Source organism: Vidua chalybeata, chromosome 3 (genome assembly GCF_026979565.1).
Source record: "Vidua chalybeata isolate OUT-0048 chromosome 3, bVidCha1 merged haplotype, whole genome shotgun sequence".
Classification (NCBI taxonomy): domain Eukaryota; kingdom Metazoa; phylum Chordata; class Aves; order Passeriformes; family Viduidae; genus Vidua; species Vidua chalybeata.
Genome location: NC_071532.1, coordinates 79,798,468 through 79,821,739, shown reverse-complemented (window position 1 = coordinate 79,821,739; position 23,272 = coordinate 79,798,468).

Here is a 23,272-nt window from a genome sequence, read left to right as displayed (position 1 = left end):
AAGGATTAAATCAAAGAATTCTTAAGACTGGTGAAACAATTTCCATGGTTTAACTCCACCTTTCCATAATATCTTTGTTTTAGAGACTGATACCATTTATTTCAGCAAAGTGTTGATTAGGATTTATTTCTTCTCTCACAAAAACCTCCCACCCAGAGTGGAGGAAGTGTTTTCAAATCATACTGCTGACCAGAATAGCTCCTTATTTCTCAGCATGACATTTCTATCATAGGTACATGTTTTCCCACTGCACTTGAGAACTATTCAGCATCGAAACTCATCATGAATTATACACTGAGATCTCACATACAAAATGTTCTCATGTTTACTCACTCTACTGTTAACTTCTCCAAAACCCAGTTAAATTACCTTTTATGTGGACAGACTCTTCAAAGCAACATGATTCCTGTGCTCATTTTCCAAAAACAGGAAATCAGCTAAATTTGAGGGTTTGTTCTCATCCCTCTTGAATTCCCTGAACTGCAGTTTTAAGTAACTGCTCATCTTTTGCTATGAGCACCAGTAGCAAAGTAAGTAAGGTGATGCACTGTGATGCCTAAGACACATATTCATCTTGCTCCAAATTCATCCTAAAACCTGCTGCCTATTGTCCTGGCTTAAAATAGGTATATGGACAAAGGCACTGGGAAGTGAAAAGTAGCCAAATATTTTATACTTGTGCTCTAAAAGTGATTGTTCAAAAAGTATGAAAAGTCTACCAGTATCTTTAAGACAAAAATATACTACACACCAAAAAAAAACTGCAAAAAAAAAAAAAAAAAAAAAAAACACCCAAAAAAATCACCTGGAAGCTGAAAGAAATCCCCTTTCCAAGAATCACAGAATGGTTAAGGTTAGAAGGGATCACTGGAGGTCATCTAGTCCAACCTCCCTGCTCAAGCAGGATCCCCTAGAGCATGCTACTCATGATTCTGTCCAAATGGCTTTGAATATCTTTAGGGAAGGAGATACTCACCATGCATGCAAATGAAATAATGAGGTATTTTAATATCACTTCTATTCATTCACATGCTATTCATTACCTGGGCAATCTAGGTTGAAAATGAAACTTTTACATTCACACTCCTACAAGCAAAAAGCTGAGGCAGCAAAACTGAAGTTCAATTAGCAGTTACCTGGCAGCTCAATTAGCAATTCCCTTCAATGAGCTCCACCTGGGCTATTATAGCCCACTGGCTCTGGGATAGCTCAGCAGCAGCAGCTAGCTAGGTTATTGGGCTCTCTACTGTTATCATGAGAAATGGAAACAGTGCTGAAGTAATTATTCTTCAGGACAAAAGAAAAATTAGTGTTTTGACTAATGAAACGTAGTAAGCAATGAAGCCTCCATTAATATTATCAAATTTTTTCAATGTGTTGGATGATGAAGCATTAAGGTTTCTATAGCATTTGCTGATTTCAGCTCTTAGGAATACTGACCTTTTAAATCTCATTATTCAAGTGACTGTATCCTAAATTGCTATTCTTGAGAGATTTTCATAGGTTTAAATACAACATTAGGGAAACAAATTCTTCCAACTTGACCCGCTGAAGAGCTAAGTGACAACAGTAACCCTGTAACAACTTCTATTACCATTTGCTGACTGAATTTTTTTTTCTTTTTTTTTTTTTTTTTTACCGAGGAATAAGGGTTAGATATGGGACAAATATTAATTTGTTCAAAGCAGCATAAGTATGATGTCCAAAGAAAGTATTATCAAAGCAGCTGGTCCACAGATCATCTGTAACTTTGAAAGCAGCTCTATTTGAGATATTTCATATCTCCATCTGGTTCTCTCATTGTCAGAAAAGCAACTGCATATAAATAGATCTTCAATGAATGATGCAGGAGGTTTTTTTCTTTTGACAGACCAATATTCAGTCAGATTTTTTTCGTTTTTACAAATGATTCTACATTTAACAGGGAGATAATTCTGAAGAAACTGTTTAAATCACTTCATGCAGAAGCCCTCACCAAAGCCCAAGTTGATTTTGCCTGACCTAAGCCTATAAATCTTCAGGTCACTGTTGTCGCAGGCCCACCGGTCACCTCTCTCTTTTTATGATTTTTCAGGGTATGAAATTAGCAGATTGAAAACATGTGGAGAAATGACCTTCCTCTTTTCCTCTTATTAAAGAGAAACATTGAAAATATTCTCCAATCCCAAATCCAAAATGTATAGCAAAATGCATTTTTCCTCTAGCAAAGTGCAGCAAAGTCAGTCAACAGAGTCAAAACAAAATTTATTTTGCCTAATTTTCCTTTCTGCCATCTCACTCTCTCTAGTCCTTTTCTCTGTCCTCAAGGATGGAGGCAAAATGCAAGGGCAAAAGCTATAGAGCATCCTCTGACCTTAGCTGAAGTTGTTTCCCAAGTCACACAAGCACAATGGAGGATGCTGACCACTATCCAGTCAGGATGGTGTGAATTTCTTTGTCCATGCTCGGGCTGACACTGACCACTTGAGCCTACAATTAGGGAGCACATAACCTGGGAGACCATTCAGAGCTTGAGTGGCAAGATTTGTGCTGGGAACATTTTCATCCTTCATGGGATACCATAGAAAAGCCCACAGAGCAGCTAGGATACAATGCCATGCACAGCCAGAGGACCCCTCCACTGCCTTGCCTGGGTGACAGAAATGGCACAGCTCTGCCAGAGCAGTGCTCTCAGCCAAAATACATTCACAGAGAGTGTCCCTACTCACAGAACTCTCAGTCTAAGCCAGTCCATGGTGACAGCTCAGAGTAGCTGACACAAGACAGAGTGAAAACTCTGCTAGGATTAAAAATGTAATAACAGTAACCATAGAGATATTTTCCACCTATATTTCTCTGAGACAAGGTATTACAAGAATTTCTTACAGAATCAATAGCACGCGGTACTGTCTCCCAGGTGATAGAACCTCAGGAAGTGGTCTCAAATTTCACCACAGGAGGTTTAGACTGGATATGAGGAAAACTTTTCATAGAAAGGGTTGTAAAGCATTGGAACAGACTGCCCAGGGTAGTGGTAGAGTCACTGTACCTGGAAGTATTCAAAAAATGTGTGGATATGGGTACTTGAGGACAAGGCTTAATGGTGAACATGGTAGCGGTGCTGGGTTGACAGTTGGAGTCGATAAACATGGAGGAGTTTTCCACCCCTAACAGTTCTATGATTCCATAATAGCAGTGTCATGTTAGATAAAGTCAGGTTAATTAGTAGATCAAACGTAGCTGTCATTAGAGAAAGGCTGTACAATTAGCAGGGATGTTTTTATAAGCTGCAATTTGTTCAGAACCTCTTCTGATGGTATGAAAGCCCAAATGGTCACAAAGCTGCTGTAACAACAACAGACCAAGGCCACCTCTTCCAAAACACTGGATTACCCTTCCTCCCTGCTCTGTTACCAGATTGCTGTGCACAGCTGTTTCAGCTTCATGTTTGAGTTTCTTCCTTCACTAAATATTTCACTGTTTCTCAGTGCAGCAATACATACTAGGGCTTCTTGGCATGGATTTTTCCTCCTGGGATCTGTCTCTCTGGCCCCTTTGTGACCTAGCCACAGCTGGTACCCTAGATGCTTCCTTCCAGCATAGGCTTTCCAAAATCTGCCGCTCTAGAATCTCTTTCTAATCTATTCTCTTCAACAAGCTGGACTTCATCCTTGCTCATCTGCATAGGTTCACTTGACACAGAGCTTGGCCCTTTTTTAGCCCAATTTACGTGGATACCCAGTATTACACTGCCGCAGTCGTCAGAGATGACGCGTGGCGGGGAAGAGTCCAACCGGCCAGTGGCTTGGATCCAAAATCCTTGAGCTTCATCTCACCTACACTATATTTAATTGGTTCCATCTAATTTCTCTAGTATCTAATTTTACATCATTAACAGTCTCAAGGTCTTCACTATGTCAGTGGCGGTAGTAAAACAAACAGGAGTTCATGTTCTTTATTCTTTAATATCTGTGCTTTAGGCTAGAGCAAGAAAGGCCACAATTAAATTACAGACCACAAGTGGCTGCACACCAGGGGTATTTCTTCTGTTCCAAAAGCTCACCATTACCCAGGCAGCTACTAAAAATTTGATCCATGGTTTTACACAGTAGTACTTGACACATTGCATAGACCTACTATGGATTTACTTGTAAAGACATTTCTAAAAGAAACAAAACCATATTATGTCTATTGTACCCCCGAGCTGCATATGATAGCAGCCAGGATCTCCTTCCACATAAATGTAGGGAGCTAAATTTTCCAGGGACTTTTGGGGGTGAGGAATTGGCCATCATATCCTGATCTGATCTAGTTCTGTTTTAGCACCTATGTGCAGGACTAGGAGGGAGAGGCATTAAAATATTTGCATTTATATGTGGTGTACATTTTAAACACACTTATTCTTAAAGGCAGAGTACAGTATAATGTCAAATGCCATAGGAATTTCCCCTCTTCCAAGGCAGTATAGTTGCAAAGAGCTTAATCTCCTGCTAAGACAGGACTGCCCCACAATTTAGAGTGCACATGGAGCCAACAGCAGTGGATTTCACTGCTGTAGTGTAATTCTCAGCTGTCATATATCCTGCACAGAACTGGGTTTCTGTGCTGCCTTTTTAACTGATTGTTCATCAAGTCATTGGGTTATTGCATGCTAAGCAACCACCAGCAGAAGTCACATAGCTGTCTGGAGAACTCCTGGACTGCATGGTAAGAGGTGATAAAAGCAGGACACCAGGATTGTGGCAGAGAGGTGTAAGTGTGAGCATGAAACACCTATGAGCATTGACACAGTACTGCCTAAGCTGTCAACATGCAGTCACCTTTAAGAAACCCGAGGTTCATCCACTTGCAATTTTAACATTAAATGGAGGAGACATCTGATACTCATATGAAACAGGAATGGCCACCACTGGCTGAGGTGCAGCAGGCAGACCTGTGCTTGGAGAAATGTTTTGCTGATATTACCTGAGGTGCAAATGCCATTAGAGACCAGTGACTGAGGCCACCCTGGTGCTAAGTGGATACAGTTTTGTGTCCTCTGTAACCACAGAGATTTGTTTAATATCCCTGTGTGTGCTCCTTTCCCCATCATACCTCCATTAATGGACTCCAGAAATATCACTGCAATGAGCAAGGTCTGTCCTTTCAGTCACCAGCCTGTTGAATGTTATCGGTAAACATGAAGATATCATCCCCAGATGTTGCCTTTGTTTATTTTTAATGGACAAATAATACATTTAATTTGTTCTATGAATCAAAAGAATTACTCCCTCCTTCTACTATGGTAGGATGTATGCAGCATGGTATGACTTTGTCCTTTTCATCCATACCGTCTCTTCTAGAAACATATCTGCTATTATTTCAAACTCTTCTTTCATATTAATAACTCACCGTGTACTCATTAATCTCAATTTCACCTTTTTTGCAATGTGATAATCATAATCTTTGATTTTACATGTGGAAGAACTTGAGGTAACTATGCCCTGTTCCCACTTTTTCCATACCATATTATCTTTATCGCTTTCTTCCTTACACAAATCACACATAGAAAGATTAAAGTGACCACACCAAAGCAATTATAAAGCCCCCTGAAGCCTCTCTTACCTTTTGTGGGGGCACATTTTGCAGAGTCACTCATCTCAGCCTCATCCACACAGAGCAGTGGTGGTATTTCAGGACAATCTCTTCACCTACCCCATCAGCCCCTCTGAAGTGCATCAAAGATCACCTTGGTATGCAGGCTGCTCCTTGGCCAGCGAAAAGAGAAATCTGATGCATGTTCTTTCATGCCTCACAGAAATTACATTTGCCAGACATCTTAATGAACAGTCAATTTAGACGGAGTAAACTGTAATTTTTTCTCACCTTAATTTTTTATCAAAATGTGTGACCATGCAGCTTCTAAAAGCCATTTAAAAGTGATAAAGAGAGATCTTTGGTTACTAATTTTAGAGGGATCATCATGATTTTAGTAGTCTGCCTCACTCACTCTGTCAGGAACATTTATTTCCCACTTGGCATTCTGATGCTGATGGCTTGATTTATGGGAAGATTTGCAATTCTGAAGGACTTGGGCATTTTCCCACTCCAGGAGTGGATGTTGAGTGCCATTTTCTGAGGTTGGCAGACCAGCCAAACCCCAGCCTAATGCTGCAGCTGCTGACCTCAGGACCAGTGGCAGTGTTTCTCAGCTCCAAACTGCCTTCCAAGGCTTCTTGGATTTACAAGCATACATGGCTTTTCTAGGACCTGCAAGCCTAACTCCTTCTGTACCACAAACTAAGAGCACTAAGGATTAACTTTGGGCTTTGCCAGCAAATTCGTTCCCTCACAAGGTGAGAAGGTAGAAGGGAAATGTCAGCTGAGAAGGAGGTGAATTTCTCAAAAAGGAGACGCGTTGGTTATTTGTGAAGCAGTGGGGACCTTGGTGGCTGTGAAAGTAACTCATTCCCATTTAAATGGCATTTCACATTCAGAAAATAGCTTTTCCTTAACCATGAGGAGTGATCATTCTGTGACAGTGCTGAAATTGGTCAACAGTCTGTAAATAGTCTCTCCTGTCACCTATGCCATATCTTCTTAGAGGATTAAAATAATTTAGTGTTTGGTACTCTCAGATTATACTCACAAACATTTATTTAATCTCTCCCTCTCCATATTCTCATTGTATGAATGGAAAGACAAATGTAAGAACATTGAAAAATTATGTTTTGAGAACGTGGATCTGGACTTGTGCCCTGTCACTTCAACTTCTCTCCCTCTAGATCACACATCAACTGTTCAGCTGCTCCATATATCATATCTAGCCTTAAAGTCTGGGCTCACTCTCCCCAGCCTCTAATAGACCCTGTGAGAAATACAAGCACAGCTTTACACTCTATCTCAGTTGTTTCCAAAACCCAAGAAACTGTTGCAATAAAAAGAGAGAAAATGAGTTTAAAAGGAGAAAATAAATTGAATCTGTCAAACCAAATAGCAAGTGGGCTAGCTGGTTAGTTAAATAATTTTTATTGGCTTTTTCCAACTAATCTGCCTGCAGGATTTATTAGCCTTCTACTATATCCTCAAATAAAGCATCTGACTTTAGTTCCAGTTTATGCTTTAGCCATTAATAATTTTGTACATCCTAGAGAGCATTTATATTATTTATTAATTTTATCTAACCATAATTACAGTCATTGTGGCTGTTTAATGAAAAGTTACTCCGGGCCAAGTTTCTAGAATTCAAATTGCATTTCATCATTTTTACAGAGAGGGCTTTTGGCCTGTTTGGTTCCTTACCCAAGGGCTTCCTCCTGGCCAGGAAACCTTATGTAGAAGGGATAACTAGAATGGGCTGTGCCCTGGCTCCATGCAAAAGAGAAACACTGCCATGCCTTGTTATTCCATTAGCATGACTGTCAGAGTCTCTCCAACTTGTGCCGTTCAGGTTTGCACCAATGTCCACACACAATTCTCATCATGCCAGAACCAGGGCACACAAGGAGAGAGGAGGCAGAAAGCAACTTTGCACCTCTCACCTCTCTGGTTTCTGCAGTAACACTGAGATCAAAGCTTCTGTTTTCGAGGCTATAGATGCACTTGCAGCTCCGTGGTCTATGGTAATGAGCCAACAAGTACATCCTTGTGCAGCCCACTTCTGGGTTGCTCCATGGCTGTGAAAATGAGAAGTTTGAGTTACATAAAAATATGTCTTCTTTACTTTTCTCATAGTTTTCCTATGTGGATCTTGTCAGTTTGCTGAAGAGCAGGCAGTATGTGACTCTCAATCTTCAAAATCATTCCTTCATACTGTAGTTTTGTCATTTCAACGTTTTGAGCAGCTGCTAACCTCCAGCCATTCAGGAGATGGCACCGACTGAAATATCTTCTGTTGTTCAGGAATCCTACACCTCATTACTTTGAGGTGGGCAGGAGAAAGTTTCCTCCATTCATGTGTGCCACAGGAAAGGTTTCAGTGAGTCAACTTTTTGCAGTGTAGAAATGGCACTGCTGCAGGCTACAGAGAAGGGACAAATCCATGTGGTACTTTGGTTGCTTCTCTTTTTTTTTTATCAAAACTTATAAGTTGGGTAGGCTGTTAGGAAAGAAATCTGACCCAGCTTATCTAAATGCAGAGAATCTTCTTCAAAGAAGAACTCAAGGCATTTGTATGTGGTAGGTTCAGTATTTCCTGAATACATCTGAGAGAAAAATTTCCATTAATAAAAATAATATTAACCTCAATAATATTAACCTCAATAAGATAGCATTCAGACAAGATTATCTTACTCTATGTAAGTTAAATTCATATAATCATTTGCTGCTGGTGAACAAGCTGGCTTTAGGACCTTTGCCCATGTGAGGCCATAATGATTTCTTATTTTGCAGTCAGCTGAGTTTCTACTTGTTCCATTTTTTTAACTTTAACAAATCCAGCATTAGCCTAAAGTCTTTCTACTCCTTCAGCTGTAAGTTGTTCTCTATATTGTGGCCCCAAGATAATTCTAATTACTCAGACATTTTCATGCATTAAGTCTTACTGAATGGATTAAGATTTAATTTTAATTTTAAATTAAGATCCTGAATTTCAAATTCAGTTCTACACCCCTAAAAGTCCAAACCTGATCACATCATTCATCTGGTCTTCCCACCCACCAGAACTCTGGGGTGTGGAGAGATGATTGCTCAGCAGGGATGTGAAAACACTGCCTGCTGACAGACCTGCTCTGGGATCCCAGTGTTTTCACACTTCACTTCTCAGGGATCATGACGTTTCACCACAACACTAGATCTCATCACCTGAGGGCTTCTTCTGAGATACTTAGAGAAGGCAGTCAGGCATTTAGCAGAGCTAAAAAAGACTTTGAACATCATGGAGTGAAGTGTGCAGATTTAGACTTTTGGAGAGGGACTGAGGGAGCAAACAAGGCCAGGGAAAGAGAACAAGGAAATAAACAGACATCAAAAGGGAGCAAACCGCAATGCCTGACGTGGATGCTTGCAGACAGACGCACGATTTGTTGCTTGCTCAGACTCATAAGTAAGGTCCATGGTGTGGGCACGAGGCCCTGGGGATGGGCTCAGCAGTCCTGACACTGCTCCTGGAGCTGGCAGTGACACCAACTCCATCCCAGTGCTGGCTGTGCCACAGCCCAAACGTGCAGGACAGAGGCGAGATGGCAAGCGGAGGTGCCAATACTGAAGAGATGCCATGCAGGCAGTGACAGGCAGGGAGGAGCAAGCAGAGCCTTCCCATCCCAAATGCAGCTCTCTTTACAGGATGCTGTGGTCTGTCATCTTCTACCCATGATGAGGCCAAAACCAGTTGATTCCAGAGCAGGAGAGCTCTCAGGGAAGGTGTACATGTCAATCCCTGTTACATGCCAGGCAGCATCAACACAAGCCCTGGAAACTTTTGCATCTTAAGTTCACCTGGCTGTGCTGCAGGTAGCCACCACCATAGGGTTGGTGGCCCTCCACAGGTTCTCAGGGTTTGTGCACCCATCCATCGGAGTGGGCTCTGCTGGGCCAGACACAGCCACAGGCCAGGGAAATCACAGGGAAGAGCAACACAGGTAGGGTGGGAAAACAAATTATTTGAAGGAAAGTATGGGTTATGACAGGCTTTTTTTTTTGCTATTGTTTTCTTTTTTCTTTAAAGCAAATACTGAAAAAAGACTTATTAAGGAAGGCAGTATTAAAATTGGAGAAAAGAGGAGATACTCTCATATGAAAAATAAAGCATATATTAAAAACTATAATAAAACTATAATAAAAGTGTGCAAATTCTGTAACATTTTTCAAGTTACAGTGACATTAATAAACATACTGCTAAGAATTGAATAAAATATAATTATCTTGTTTTTTAACCACTTAGTTCTCAATCCCATCTGTTTCAAAACCTCAGTTTCAGTAATATCTCAGTCATCTCGATTAAATCAAGGGCTGAATCCTTTCTGCAAAATACTGCTTTTTTCACCTGACCACTTTGCATGGCGTTTGAGACATTTAAAAAAAAATATTGACTGTACAAATGAATATTATCTACATTAACAAAAATTATAAAATAAAAATATAAATTCCATAACTGCTGCTGTACCCTTAAGTAACAATTTCGTTAAATGCAAGAAAAAAGCTATCATTTTATAGTTAAAAATAAACAGCAGCTTGCAAACTAGCCATGATCTGAAGACAGCCATAAAATTCTGTTAAAGCCTTTAGACTCCATGCTTCTTTACTCCACAGGGGAGAGAATGCAGGATGAGCAGGAGAGAATCCCAGGACATCTGATAGCCAGCAAGAGACAGAAAGAAAGAGGGAGCACAGGGTGGCTCTTATCTAGAAAAAGAAATAGCAGCTGACACAGCTGTGAACAGGCTTATATTATTTTATTCCCAATGTACAACTGACATGCTTAGCAAACATTTCTTGAGATTTGAGGGCTCTATCTCCCAAGCATTGCAAGTAGGATGAGCATGGGTACCCACTGCCTCCCCCTGCACCTCGAGGTTATTAAAAGAATGAAGATGTAGGCATGGATTTAATGCCACTGGAACCTGTTCAATCCCCTGGGTTGAATTGTACCTAGTCTCAATGAGACTTGTAAATTTTTTGCTCAGGGACAGACATTAAACATCATTAGCTTGCAGTCCCTACTAACTCCCACTGAAGTCAGAGCCATGACCTGTCCCCAGAGACACCCAAACCCTGATGCAGGCAAGTAGCAGTCACTGCAGCACAGCTTGGTCTGAGCTTCTGGCTGGGCCATGGCTATCAGTGATCCACACCAGGAGGGCACAATCCACGTTGAATCAGTCACTAGAATTTGCCCCTCTGAAATGGTTTCTAGAACAAGTCTGGGAATACTGCAGTTGTGGGGACACAGGGAGTCTAACAATGGGCACTGCAGCAGGGGAACACTGTTACCTCATGCCATACTATCCCATTTGCTATCTTTTGCATAGCTGCTGCCTGAACTGAAGAAGTTGAAATTCCTCCCAGAGGGAGACACAATGCCATGCCTGAGACTGGCATGACAGAGGGCCAGGAGACCCTCACTGCTCCCCACAGAAACCCATCATCCACCACTTGCCTGTGCCCCTGCCTCTCATGGCATGAAAGGTTTTATGTAATGTATGCAATCCATGAAAGGGAACACACCCTCCCATGGAGGAGGCCAGCTTTGGAGTTTAGATTTGTCTGACAGCCACAAGCACAGCTGAAGAGCAAAGAAAAAGAAGGACCACAGTTAATCTCTTGCACGTAACTCTAGCTGTAACTTTTTCAAAAAGCAGCCACTGAAATACTTGACTGATGGGAAAAGGACGAGAAGGATGTTTTTACTTTTACGAAGTGTAAGCTTTTTTCTATTTGTCATCCAGCTACAAATTATTGCTTGGTTTTCTGTTTTTGCAGGAGAGACCAGATACACATCAGAAAGTCTGCAATGCGAGCAGGGCATTTTAGGCCATGTAGATACCTGTCTTCACCATGACTTCCATTATAACTTTGTCTTAAATCTGGCTGCTGCTCTACGTGTCCTCATCTTCCCTTGTCTTCTCACAGACTGCTATCAAATTTTCCATTGCTCAGCCTTTCCCTCTGCAGGTTTTCATGCCCTCCTTTCCACAGTGATTTCCCCAGCCCTTAGCCTTTCTGCTGTCTCTTTTCCCTTTCCTTATAGTTACAGATATATTCTACACATCTTTTTGAGCTACAAGATTTCCCTTTTCTCTTCTGCCAGTATTCTCATTCAGAGCCCTCTTCCACTGGTTCCTCATCCATTTTCCCCCTGTTACCCAGTTTGCATGCTCCCATCTCACACTGCACTGTTACCCTACTGCACAGTGCCCCACTTAAATTGAAGCTGGGCACATCCTTGTACTACTTAAACCTACATGCACAGTTTTGTTAAAACATTTTAAAGAACCCATAATGGCACCTTTACCACAAGCACCTGCAAACAGCCCACCCTCCCCTTCTCCTTGCTGAAATCACATGCTTTATTTTTCATCTGACCTCTTTACTGTTTCCTTTATATCTTCCCTGATGATTTAATTTTTTCCTTTGAGTCCTGTTCTCACATAGTCTGGGTTCTGCCTCCCTTCCCAAAAAAAGGACTCTTTGCAAAAAACATGATCTTGGAACCCATATTTCACATTTTTCTGCATTTCTTCCCTGGATCATGAAATTCACTGAACCTTCAGTCGTTACCCTAGTCTGCAATTATTATTTCCAGCTTTGGCCTGGATCTCTTCCAAGCTGCTTTTTATTTTTACCACTCTTCACAAAACACTTGGAGTTTCCAGCCTCATCTTGTCTTTATTCCAGGGCCTGAGCAGCCTCTTGATCTTACTGCTGTTCTTGCATAGCCACATAGGGCTCCTCCACCTTGTGCTGCCTCCCCCCACTTGGCTGCCCACCACACAGTGTTTCATGGTGTTATTCTCTCCCATTGATCTCCTCCCTCTTCCCACTGACTCTAGTGATGATATTAGACAGTATTCTGGGATATTAGATGATTAGATATGATTAGATAGCATCATATTCTGATGATATTAGACAGTAATGCATGTAAAAACTTCTCTCTGCTCTGTCTGGGCTTCTTCAGCCCCATGATGCTGATTGGAGTTTTTAAGCCTTGCTGGGACAGCAATGGGTGCTTCCTGTGATTTAATAACAGCTTCTGACACAAGCAGGGAGAAATCCTGGGGTGAAGAGTTACAGACATTATTGCACCCTGTCACTTCTGATGAGAAAAAAATAGTGGCAACCTGAAGTGCTGTTGGGAAAGCAGGATACACACTGTGAAAATGCGCGTCGCCTCTTCTTTTCCTGTAGACGTGATCCAGCCCCAGAAGGGGAGAGAAAACTGTTACTGTGGGATACAAGTGAAAGCAGCAGCATTCCCTGGTCCATGGTGATATGCTAGGGCAGTTTATTGGTGACAAGGAAGGAGCAGTCTATGGGAGAGAGCAATATGAGTCCTGCTGCACTAGGAGGGCTTCTCTGTTGTGCTTAAAGGGAATAACTGAAATTTGCTGGTGGCACATCTGCTTGACAGGCACCAGGGTGTTCCTCAGGCCTGGCTCACAGCAGAACTGGCAAAGTGGAGACTAATATTCTTCTTTATGTTATGAAGTGCATCCTTTTACTGGCAGGATTTGGCAAGAGTCCTCTGCAAAGGCCAAAAAGGCTATGGAGGGACAAAGCAGCAGCCCTGTAGGAGTGGTCTATAGGGAATGTAATAATTAAATAGGAGCCAAGAAATGTCATGATAGCTCTGCTCTTTTTTGACTCAAATGCAGAAAATCTGATCAAGAGGATGGACAGTTCTTTAAAAGGAAAAAAGAGGCAAACATTTTCCAGGAACACCCGTATGATATGCTCTTTCCCTTCTTCTGGGAAAGAAGAAACACCCCAGGGAAAATAAAGATTATTCTACTTAAGTATGTTGGAGGCACACTTTCCAAGAAGTTAGGAGGTAGTGGACACTATATGGACTTTGGATAATAATGATTAAACATAATAACAATAACCATTAACATTCCAGATAAAAGGTCTAGAAGGAAGGCAAGTCTGCAGTCAAATATTCAGTTCCTTAACTGGGTAACACTGATTCCTTCTATTAAGCACACAGTTTTCAGTGACTGCAGCTTTTCCCACCGCAGCATTTTCCCTGCCTGTTTTAGTGTGCAGGATGCCTGGTGCACTCTGATTTTTAACCTTTCAAACATATTTTTTAATTGATTGTGACCTTGTGGACTCCTCCCAGGGCCAGGACTCATCTTGGATCAACCTTGGCACCACCTTTGATGTTCTTTGCTTGCAGAATCAAAGCTGCTCGAGCTTCCAACACTCCTGTGCAAAATGAGCCTTCTTTCCAGATGGTCAGAAATTCCTATGGAGCCTCCCATTTGCCTTTGTCTGGGCAGAGATGACTGAGCACAGATTTCCAGGGGCAGCTGAAGAAGCTGTATCCTGACTGGCTGCTCAGCTTGCACAGCATCTGCTCTCTTACCACAGGAGATGGCCACAACTGCACAGAGGCTGTTCCTGCAGACACATTTTTGTGCACTAGAGTCTGTGGTGATTCAGCCACTTGCTTTCATAAATGAGCTTAGTGAATTAGTTAACTTTAAATGAAGCATGCCAAGTGAATCCACCAACTTCAGTAACTCTTACTAATAATAGTACTTTTCCTTTATTCCCCTGGCTTATTATTAGTAAAAAATGACACAATTTGCTGAAAGTACTCAGCTTAAAGTCCACAGATACAGTGTGGGGAGTTTCAGCCTGGATGAAAATTTTCCAAAGCTACTAGCACATGAAAACCTGGTTTTATGATGGAACCAGAATCTTAAGCAGCAAAACTAAGGCACTGCTAAGTTATGCAGTCTGGAGACAACCATTCTCACTGAGTGCAGTGGTTTATTTGCACGTTGGTCAGCCATGGATAACTCCATCTGTGGCTCAAAACCAGGAGACTCATGATCAGCCCCCTAAGCCCTGTAGCATCCTTGGGCAGATAGAGCAAAGATAAGAGAAGGTAAAGAACATTTACTTCTTTCACACTCTGTCCCAATCATCACTATGGAACTGATTCTTCAAGATGAAGATATCCTAGAGAGTGTTCAGGGAAGCCCATGGGAGGAGCAGAGCCTCATTTGACATAGGAAACAGCAGCCACAATTTCCTAATTTGGTTTGAGTTACTGCTGTGACGCTCGAGCAGCTCCATTCCCTGAGGTGCAGGTGATATTTGTGTGGATGCAGATTTTAACCTTTTTAATCTTTACTTTGTTTCCGTTTTCAAAAGGCCACAAGATTATTTGCATGATTAGTCAATTTGAGTAGAACAAAGAGCAGGCACACACCAAAAGAAAGGAAAAACAAGGAGTTATCCTAGGGCCATTTCTGCCATCCTGTAACACTGTATGATAACAGAATATGAGAAGGGAGGTGCAAGGAAATGTTTTTTTTCTGATAACTACATTCTGCAACACTGAACTTTCATTTGCAGAGGAAAGGAAAACACTAGTAAAGATATATTCTTTCTTCCTCTCTGTCTCCTTGGTGAGAATTTCAAGGAAGCAAACTGCTGTGTGGCTGCTTTCTGACACCAGGCTGAACAGAACCATGATTGCATCAGCACTGCTACAATGGCAGGTTTGCAAAGGGGAGAGACTTTCCTCTAAGGTTTAAGACTTCATGCATGTCTCCCATTATGACAGAGTTCTTTGCAGGGTATGCATTGAAATTCCTCTGCAAGATATCTCAGGCTTTTTGGCAGCATTTTCCTTTTTTTCCAGTCTTTTTGCTGAGCAAGAACTCTCTCTCTACACCAGTAGTAGGTAACCCAAGCACTTGATTCCTATGAAACATTTCCAGAAACACATCTCCTATGGAGTACTTTCGCCTCAATCCCATTATTTGCTTCCCTTTTTCCCACTGATGTTATTTGCAACTCAGATACCTGTCAGGGAATGGGTTTGTCAGTCTCTGCCTTGCACCATGAAGTGAGGGCTGTGTGTAGGGCTTCTTGTCCTGGCCTGCCATCATCAGAAGGGCTTTGTAAATCAGTAGGAACAGAATGTACACATTTTGTAGGCAGGCTGGAAAACACTGGATTGATGTACATGCTCTGCCTCAGAAACAGAGTGAACAGGAGCTCATTGGTGGGTGGGACTGTGAGAAAAACACACAGATTTGATGGCAGGGGGCAAAGAAAACAGTCCAAGGAATATTAGTGTTCCCACTGATCTTTAAGACTTGGAAATAATACTGCCTTTCATGACACAAGCATTTAAGGAACTACAGCTGCAACCCTGCTCTCCGTTTTTTGATCACCCTCAAGATATTGCAATCAGTGTTGCAGCTGAGATCTGTCACTCAGACTTGCTGTAGTGACCAAATGGCCACAGGAGAGTGATGACCAGAATGTCACGTTTTGTACAACCAGGAGGTGTGAGATCATTGCCATTACTCCTTAGTGCCAATGAGTAAGTAAATGTGATTGCAGAAAACCCAAATGCAGAGGACCACAACATCACGCATACAGGAGATTTAAGTTTCAGTGCCATTTATTCATATGCTCACAACTCTTTCAAAACTTGTTTCTTTTCAAAGATCAGTAGTTTTCAAGTCTAAACTGACAGGCAGCTAAAAACTAATATACCTTAAAAGAAAAAATACCTCAGCTTGAATCTGAGACACTCAGGACAGTGGTGATTTTCTTGAACAGAAAATCATTAGGCTAGTCCAAATGAAGGTCTTTTAAAAAACTTTTACTGGAGTTGTGATTTTTTTCTTTACAAATCAAGTAACTCCCACTGAAGTTTTACAAATGAAAATATGAAACCACTGGCTGTCAAAACAAGAGATTAGGAATACATAGCCCTAAATCAGTTCCATTTGGTTGGTAAGTAGAACAGCAGGATTTTTACCCTTCCTTTTTTTTTTATACAACTCATATCTGTGCGCAGTAATTTAAATGCAGAGCTAATGCTACCTCTGCCAGGATGTAGAGTGACAAAGATGGATAACAGAATGATGAAGTGTTGATTCACTGGAAGTTTTTTACAATCCTGAACACCCAGCAAAATGGTCCTATTGAGTAATGGCACCAAACATTCCTCAATCCATATTCATTTAATTGTAAAGTTGACAGTTCTGTTTGCATGCACTATAGCACTACAGTGCAAAGCCAGAATATACACTAGAAGCCAAAAAATGCTGATCTTTTGCATGAAGCAGAATGGAAAAACAAAGTTCAAGATTCCTGTTGTTCTTATATCTCTTGTTTGCAAAGGTGAATTAGTTTGAGCACTGGCTCAAAAATATTGGACCCACAGACACTGTTTATTTTAGCTTTCTATTAACAGTTATAAACTTGACAAAACACATCCCATGCAACAGCTGCACATTCTTAACATTAAAAAGTAACAATAGCCAAAGGCCTTTTTTTCTTCATCATCTCTTACTGAACTCAAAATGTCAAGTTAGAAACAGGACTGGTAGCAAATAACAGTCATTGTCACATACAGTGAAGTATATGTGACACACAGCATAGAAATGATGCTTCCACTCAGTAATCCTGCATGTATATCCAGCAACCAGTGCTGCTTCAGCCCATCCCAATGGGGACACACAAGCTTCAGCTGAATACACAGTGACAGTCCCTGCAATTTAATTTCTATGACTGTGGATCAGATCTCTGATGAGTATTAAGATTCTCTCATTAACATGGACTTTAGGAACAGCTTTATTTAGTCAGAAAAAGCCCACCAGGTTCAGTGTCTTCTGTCTAAGAAGTGGGTAGAAGCAAATGTCTGGAATATGAGTACTGAAAAAAAAGAAACGTGAGATGTTAAGTCAGCCGCACCCAGCCTCCAACTGGTTGAAACTCCAGGAGTTCCAGACCAATTGTATCTGATATATGTGTTCTGCGATCTTGTCTCATTTCAAGTAAATAAACTCCTAATATTTCTTCTATTGCTTGATTAACAGAAAACCAGCTCATTGGAACGTCTTGTTCCTATCTCCTACGAGCTTCATTTGATGCCTTCTCATTCCTTACAGGGACAGAAAACAACCATTCCACCCCTATCCATCCATCCCCCACCAATCTCTTGCATTTTTATAGTCCTCTATCATAATTACCCTTCAGCTGTGTCCCAGGTTGAGAAGTTCTGGCTCACTCACCTGCTCTTCACACTGAAACTGTGTAGATCACCTTCCTCTCAACCCCTTCCAGTCCCCACTGCACCTCTCCTGAGCCAAAGGGATCAGAACAGCACAGAACACTAAAGACATATGTGAATCATGGGCTTATGCCAATGGCACAGTGCTGTTCTCTGTTCCTTGCCTCCTCTCTAGCCTCATTGGGATTTAGGATGTTTTGAAGTCCTCTGTGCTGTGATTCTCCCCCAGTTTTTTCCCCTTATCACAAAACACAAAGCACTGTACATTTCTGTTTGAAGCTTCAGTGCTTCTTTCTCCAGCATAAATGGTGTCACTCCTTTAGTAATGTGGCAAGGACAAGGACTCAGTCTTACTGTCTCTCAGGGCAGCACACTTTGAGGCTCAGGTCATGCTACTGCCCTACAAATAGTATTTCCCCACCTCAGCAGCCTAAGAGTTCACAGGACAAATGGAGTCCATGAAGCATCCAATTCACCACTTCACAAACCTATTCCTTCATCCCCTGATGAGAATGCACCATGACAAAACGATTTTACAGCTGTTTTTCTGGAAACTTGTCATGGTGTCAATGTTCAAAGCTGCACAGAGCAGTTCAGTCCCACGGCTCAGGGCTGCCTGGAGCAGTTTTGCTATTCAGGGCCGCAGAGAAATTAAGCATCTCTCTCTGTCAGTGCAAAGCTACCTCTCTCCTTTACTCCAGGGTATGGCAGTCTGAGCTGCTCACTCCTCTCATCCATAAGCCCAAATCCACACCTGACCCCTGGGAAGCAAAGGGGCTCCCTCCACCAATGCCATTATGGTTTGCCAGTCACAGTGGGGGCTGGATCAAGCTGATCCCTGAGCTCTTGTAAGCAGCAGTGCCTGGTTGTCAACCTGCCACAAACAGCCTGTAAAGCATTTTAAATAAAAAATGAATGATTGCGTTAGTGCTCTGCGTGAGCAATTCTGTGGACTCAGCACTCCAATAAATCACCCGCGCAGAGGGTGAGTGCAATGCTCAGGAACTGGAGGGAGGTTTGCAGGTTGCAGAGACACTCAGCACAAAATCCCTTTCTGGAAATGCAGGGGATGGGGGGTGTAAAGGGAAGGGAAAAAAACAGGAAGAATAATTACAGGTGCTGCATCTCTTTGATAAAGGAGGAGATTTTCAATATTTCAACCATACTTGCATAAATTAGAAACCTATTGGTAGAGGATAATTGGAGCAGGTTTGTAACTCACCAGTCAATGTAGTCATCATAGCATGAAATCATGCTACAAGGCCAAAAATGTGTTTTGTTAACCATCCATTAAATCTTAATCTCAAGTTTTGCAAGCCATTAAAATTGCAGAAAAGCTTTTCACTTCAGCCAAGTAAATCAGGAGCAATGCAACTTTTGTGCTTGCAGAAACAACCCTTGGTGAGGCAATCAACTCAGAAATGAGCATAAGTTTCTGCTCACTTTTCAAGTCCCATATTTGTAATTTTATTTTAAAATTAATATAACTCTCACAAAAAGTGTTGAGCTGAAAGAGCCTGGAACAAAGCTCAGAAGTAATTAAATGCTGGCTTCAGCTTTGCAGGATCTATTTATCGACTCCTCTCAACATGTCTTTGATCTGACTTGAAGTAACAATGCCTCAGACAGAAGTAACTCAATTTTCCAGCTTTCCTAAATGTTGTTCCCTCTTCTAAGATTACTGGTGCTACCTGAGTGCAGATAGACCAGACAGCTGGCAAAAATGGTAGTGTTGGTTCTCACTAGTTCTTGAGCCAAGGCAAAGCATTCTGGTCTTTGGATAAAAATTCAGCCACTGAGCTACTGAGCAATCTCTGCCTTTGCTTTTGAAGAATCAGCAGAACTGGGCACCACCAACTGTAGTGTACCTAAAAGTGATACTGGATGAATTGGTGTCGGAGAACAAGATTATTTCTTTTTGAAAGGTCCCTCATGCCTACAATGGGATGTGAATGAATTACTGGATTTTTCCAGGTTTTGAACATCGAGCAGCTTACACAGAGTTGGGGGGGGGGGGTCCTAACTTTTTAGACACCCATTTTCTGAAAGCTTTTTCCAAGAATCTGTTTCACTCCCACCTCCATCGCCTTCAGTTAGCAAAGTGTGAGAACCTGACATGTAAATGACAATGGAGCTGAGCTACGGCTGAAGTCATTCCTTTAATTCACTGACATTTCTGGGACAGTGAAACTAAAAATGTCTGAACATTCAGAAGAAGAACTTTTGGTTTGTACACTAATAGTTTCCCTTGTTCTGCTTATGCAATTGTCATCATTTATTCTGATTCCCAACCCAGCAGTTTGGAGTGTCAAGCGGATACCAGGGATGGTGAGCCTCACAACCACTGCCCTTTACCCTGCTCTTAAAATACAAAGAAACATATGCACTGGCTGCAGCTCCTCCAGTACTTGCCTCCCCTAACCAAGCACTTGTTCCTGTAGATGCTGTGCTGTCAAGAGCATCACGTTTTTGTAGGGAGCCTGTCACAGCAGAGAGAGGAGCTGTAAAACAGGATGCCTGAGCAGGTCCCCTCTGCCATCAGCCTCTCCCCCTTGTTGCTTGCAGCCCTCACAGATCTTGCTGTAGTGATTCATGTGCATCCATTGATGCACATGGAGATAAGCTGACCTCTCTCAGGTCCAGGTTCTGTGATCCTACAAAGTCAACTGAAGAAAAGAAATCTCCAACTCCAAACCACAGCTGTGAACTGCTCTCCCAAAATCCGGTTGTATAGCCCGGCATATAAGCACAAAAAAGTTTAAAGATGTCCATGCAAAATGGAAATATTGTAGGAAATGCTTCTAGAATTTTAGAAGAACAGGTAAAAAAGAGAATCCAAAGATGCAATTTATGCTGTATTTTAAATTTTATTTAAGTGACAAGCACTGAGTGAAATAGGTGGGCAAGTTTTAACGAGATATTGTTTTGTTTGGACAAGGCAGGGGTTTTAACATTTACCTTTTCAGTCACAGAAATCATGGAGACACAGGTTTTGTACAGAATTTTTTCTGGTGATGCTAAATAGGGAGGCCATTTGTACTTTTTTTTTTCTGCCAGAGTCACTTTTTACTGACGCTTTCCCACTCAAAGTCTTGGACTTCTGACTTTGCAGAGCCTTTTGGCTCCTTACAGCCCTTGCAATATTTATTGATAACACTATCTGCTTTACCCTGGTCTAGCACATTTAATTCAGAGCCTATCCTCAACCTGCACACAAACTCCCTCCCTCCCTTGCTGAAATAGATGTCCTACCACCCAGTTCCAATGCTCTCAGAGCAAGTCCAGTCCACACCTGTAACATAAGTGGGTGCAGAGAGCTGTGCTGGCTACCCACAGCATTGCAGCTGCCCAGGCTCAGCACAGTGTTTGCACTGGACCCTGGTGAGGAGGGAGACAGGGTGCCCACAGCTGCCTCTCACACCACGGCCACCTGGTTGATATCCCCACCCAAGCCAAGCACTCTAATGCTAGCACATGTATCAGCTTTATCACAACAGTCACAACATTTTGCCCTTCATCCCAAAATCAGGGGATAGGTGTGAAGCCAAACTCAAGAAACTGGAGCAAAACAGGATCTCATACTGAAGATCCTCTACTGCAGCTTTAATTTGCAAAACATAGTTTATAATAAGAAAGAGCACAAGATTTCTCTCTTTGTCCCAACCACTTGAACAGGAGCAATGCAGAAACTAAGAATATTCCCAGATGTGCTTCAAGCCTAGACTAAAACCAGAGTCAGGTTGATGCTGAGGGTCAAAAAGGGGTCAGAAATGCTTAGCTCCACAGGTAAGAAAAAGATTGGGTAAATGTAAATTATATGAAAATCTAAAGGTGGTGTGCCTGTCATGCCAGAAGTACTGATAAATACAATTGACTTCAAACTGAGGAATTCTTCTATATGATTTTGTGAACCAAGCCACATTTGTCTCTGCATGACCAGCAACTCAGAAGATCTGCAGAAGCTTTATAAAAGCAAGCCCCCAGCTGCATCTAGGAGGCTGAGGTGGGGCATGAGAGGCATAGAATCACTGCAGCAGAGGAAGCAGGATATGGGATCTGGGTTAGGAGTCTAGAGGGATAAAGTGTTAGAGGGGGTAGCTTGCAGACAGCCTCCAGGGAATGCACATGAGAATAAGAGGGGGAGTGTGTATTTTTAGAAAGTGACCTGGAAAACAAAATTCATGGTTTCTGTTGTGCTGAGACCACACTGAACCAATGTAAATGTTTGCCCTCTCTTCCTTACTGCAGATCAAGTAAATACCTGGCTCATAGGGATTTGTTTTTCAGATCTGTATAATTGCACAATTCTAATTAAAAGCTCCAAATTTTTTACTCACTTGTACAAACCCCCTGAAGAGCCTTGAGTTGAGTCCTGTTATGTGAAATTTCTCACCCATTACCCTTTTTGCCAAAGCAATACTAGTTAAAGACCTCTAACTGGGTTCTAGAACCCTGCCTTTGACAAAGAGTTCTCAAAAATGTGCTATGCTCCAGACAACAGCTGCATCCTACATCAAAGACTGCTCCAGGAGTTCCCCAGTTGGCACTGACTAGTCAATGGACATTTGAGAAATGTGCTTCTCACGTTAAACACGCAGCATTTTATTTGAAAATTATAATTAAAGATGCAAAATAAAGAGTATATTCTGTCATGGGAAAAATGGTAGACATTTAAATTAAATATTAGAAACAATTACTAATTACTAATAGGAGAAAAAGGGATGAGGAAATAAAAGAACTCTGTAGGATATGCCATTAAAAACTGTCCACTTCAAGCTTAATCTCCCATCTTTCCCTTGTCAAAGGTGCCTGCTTTTTTTCAAGGGTAACGGAAGGCAGGCTGCAGATGCAGACCCAAAGTCTCTAATTCCCTTTCATCTCCCTCCCCAGGTTGGAATATCCTGTACTAGTTATCCATTTCTTATGAGTCCCTGCCTTCTTAGATCCTCTGACCCAGTACATGGCTTGTCTTCACTGTCTTTTTTTTTTTTTTTTTTTTTTTTTTTGGGCTCCTGCAGCTTTTGAAAAGCATTGTGTAAAACCTCCAAAATTACAAACCGTGGAAAACAAGCAATTCATCATCACTTTTTCAGGCTCAAAATATTGTTGCCAAAATAATAGTATCTGGTGCATACATGCATGCAAAGTGCTGATTTTTCCAATCTGAAAACTTTTTATTTATTCACTAGGTTAAAAGCCATAGAAATTCAGAAGTTATGATCAAGATCTGCATTGCAAGTTTAATACACAGGTAGTTATTTTGAACATAATGTCATCTGCGATAAAAAATTTGAGTGAGTTCATAAGGAGTAAATCACACCAGAGATCTGACTGTTGTGCTTGAGGAAATGATGAAAATAAATGGGAAATAGGAATAAGGTTGATGGGTTATTTTGATTTTGCAAAGCATGTGAAAAAGTGATATGAAGTCTACAAAATTATTACATCAGGATTGGCTAGAAGATGAACAAATGGTTTCAAAGAGATTAAAAAACTGTAACAAGGGATAACAATTTGCATGATAAAATGTCACTAGCAGTGTGATGAGATACAGAAAAAATACTGTACATTTGGACAATATTTCAAGACAGCATTAGTCCTTTAAAAATC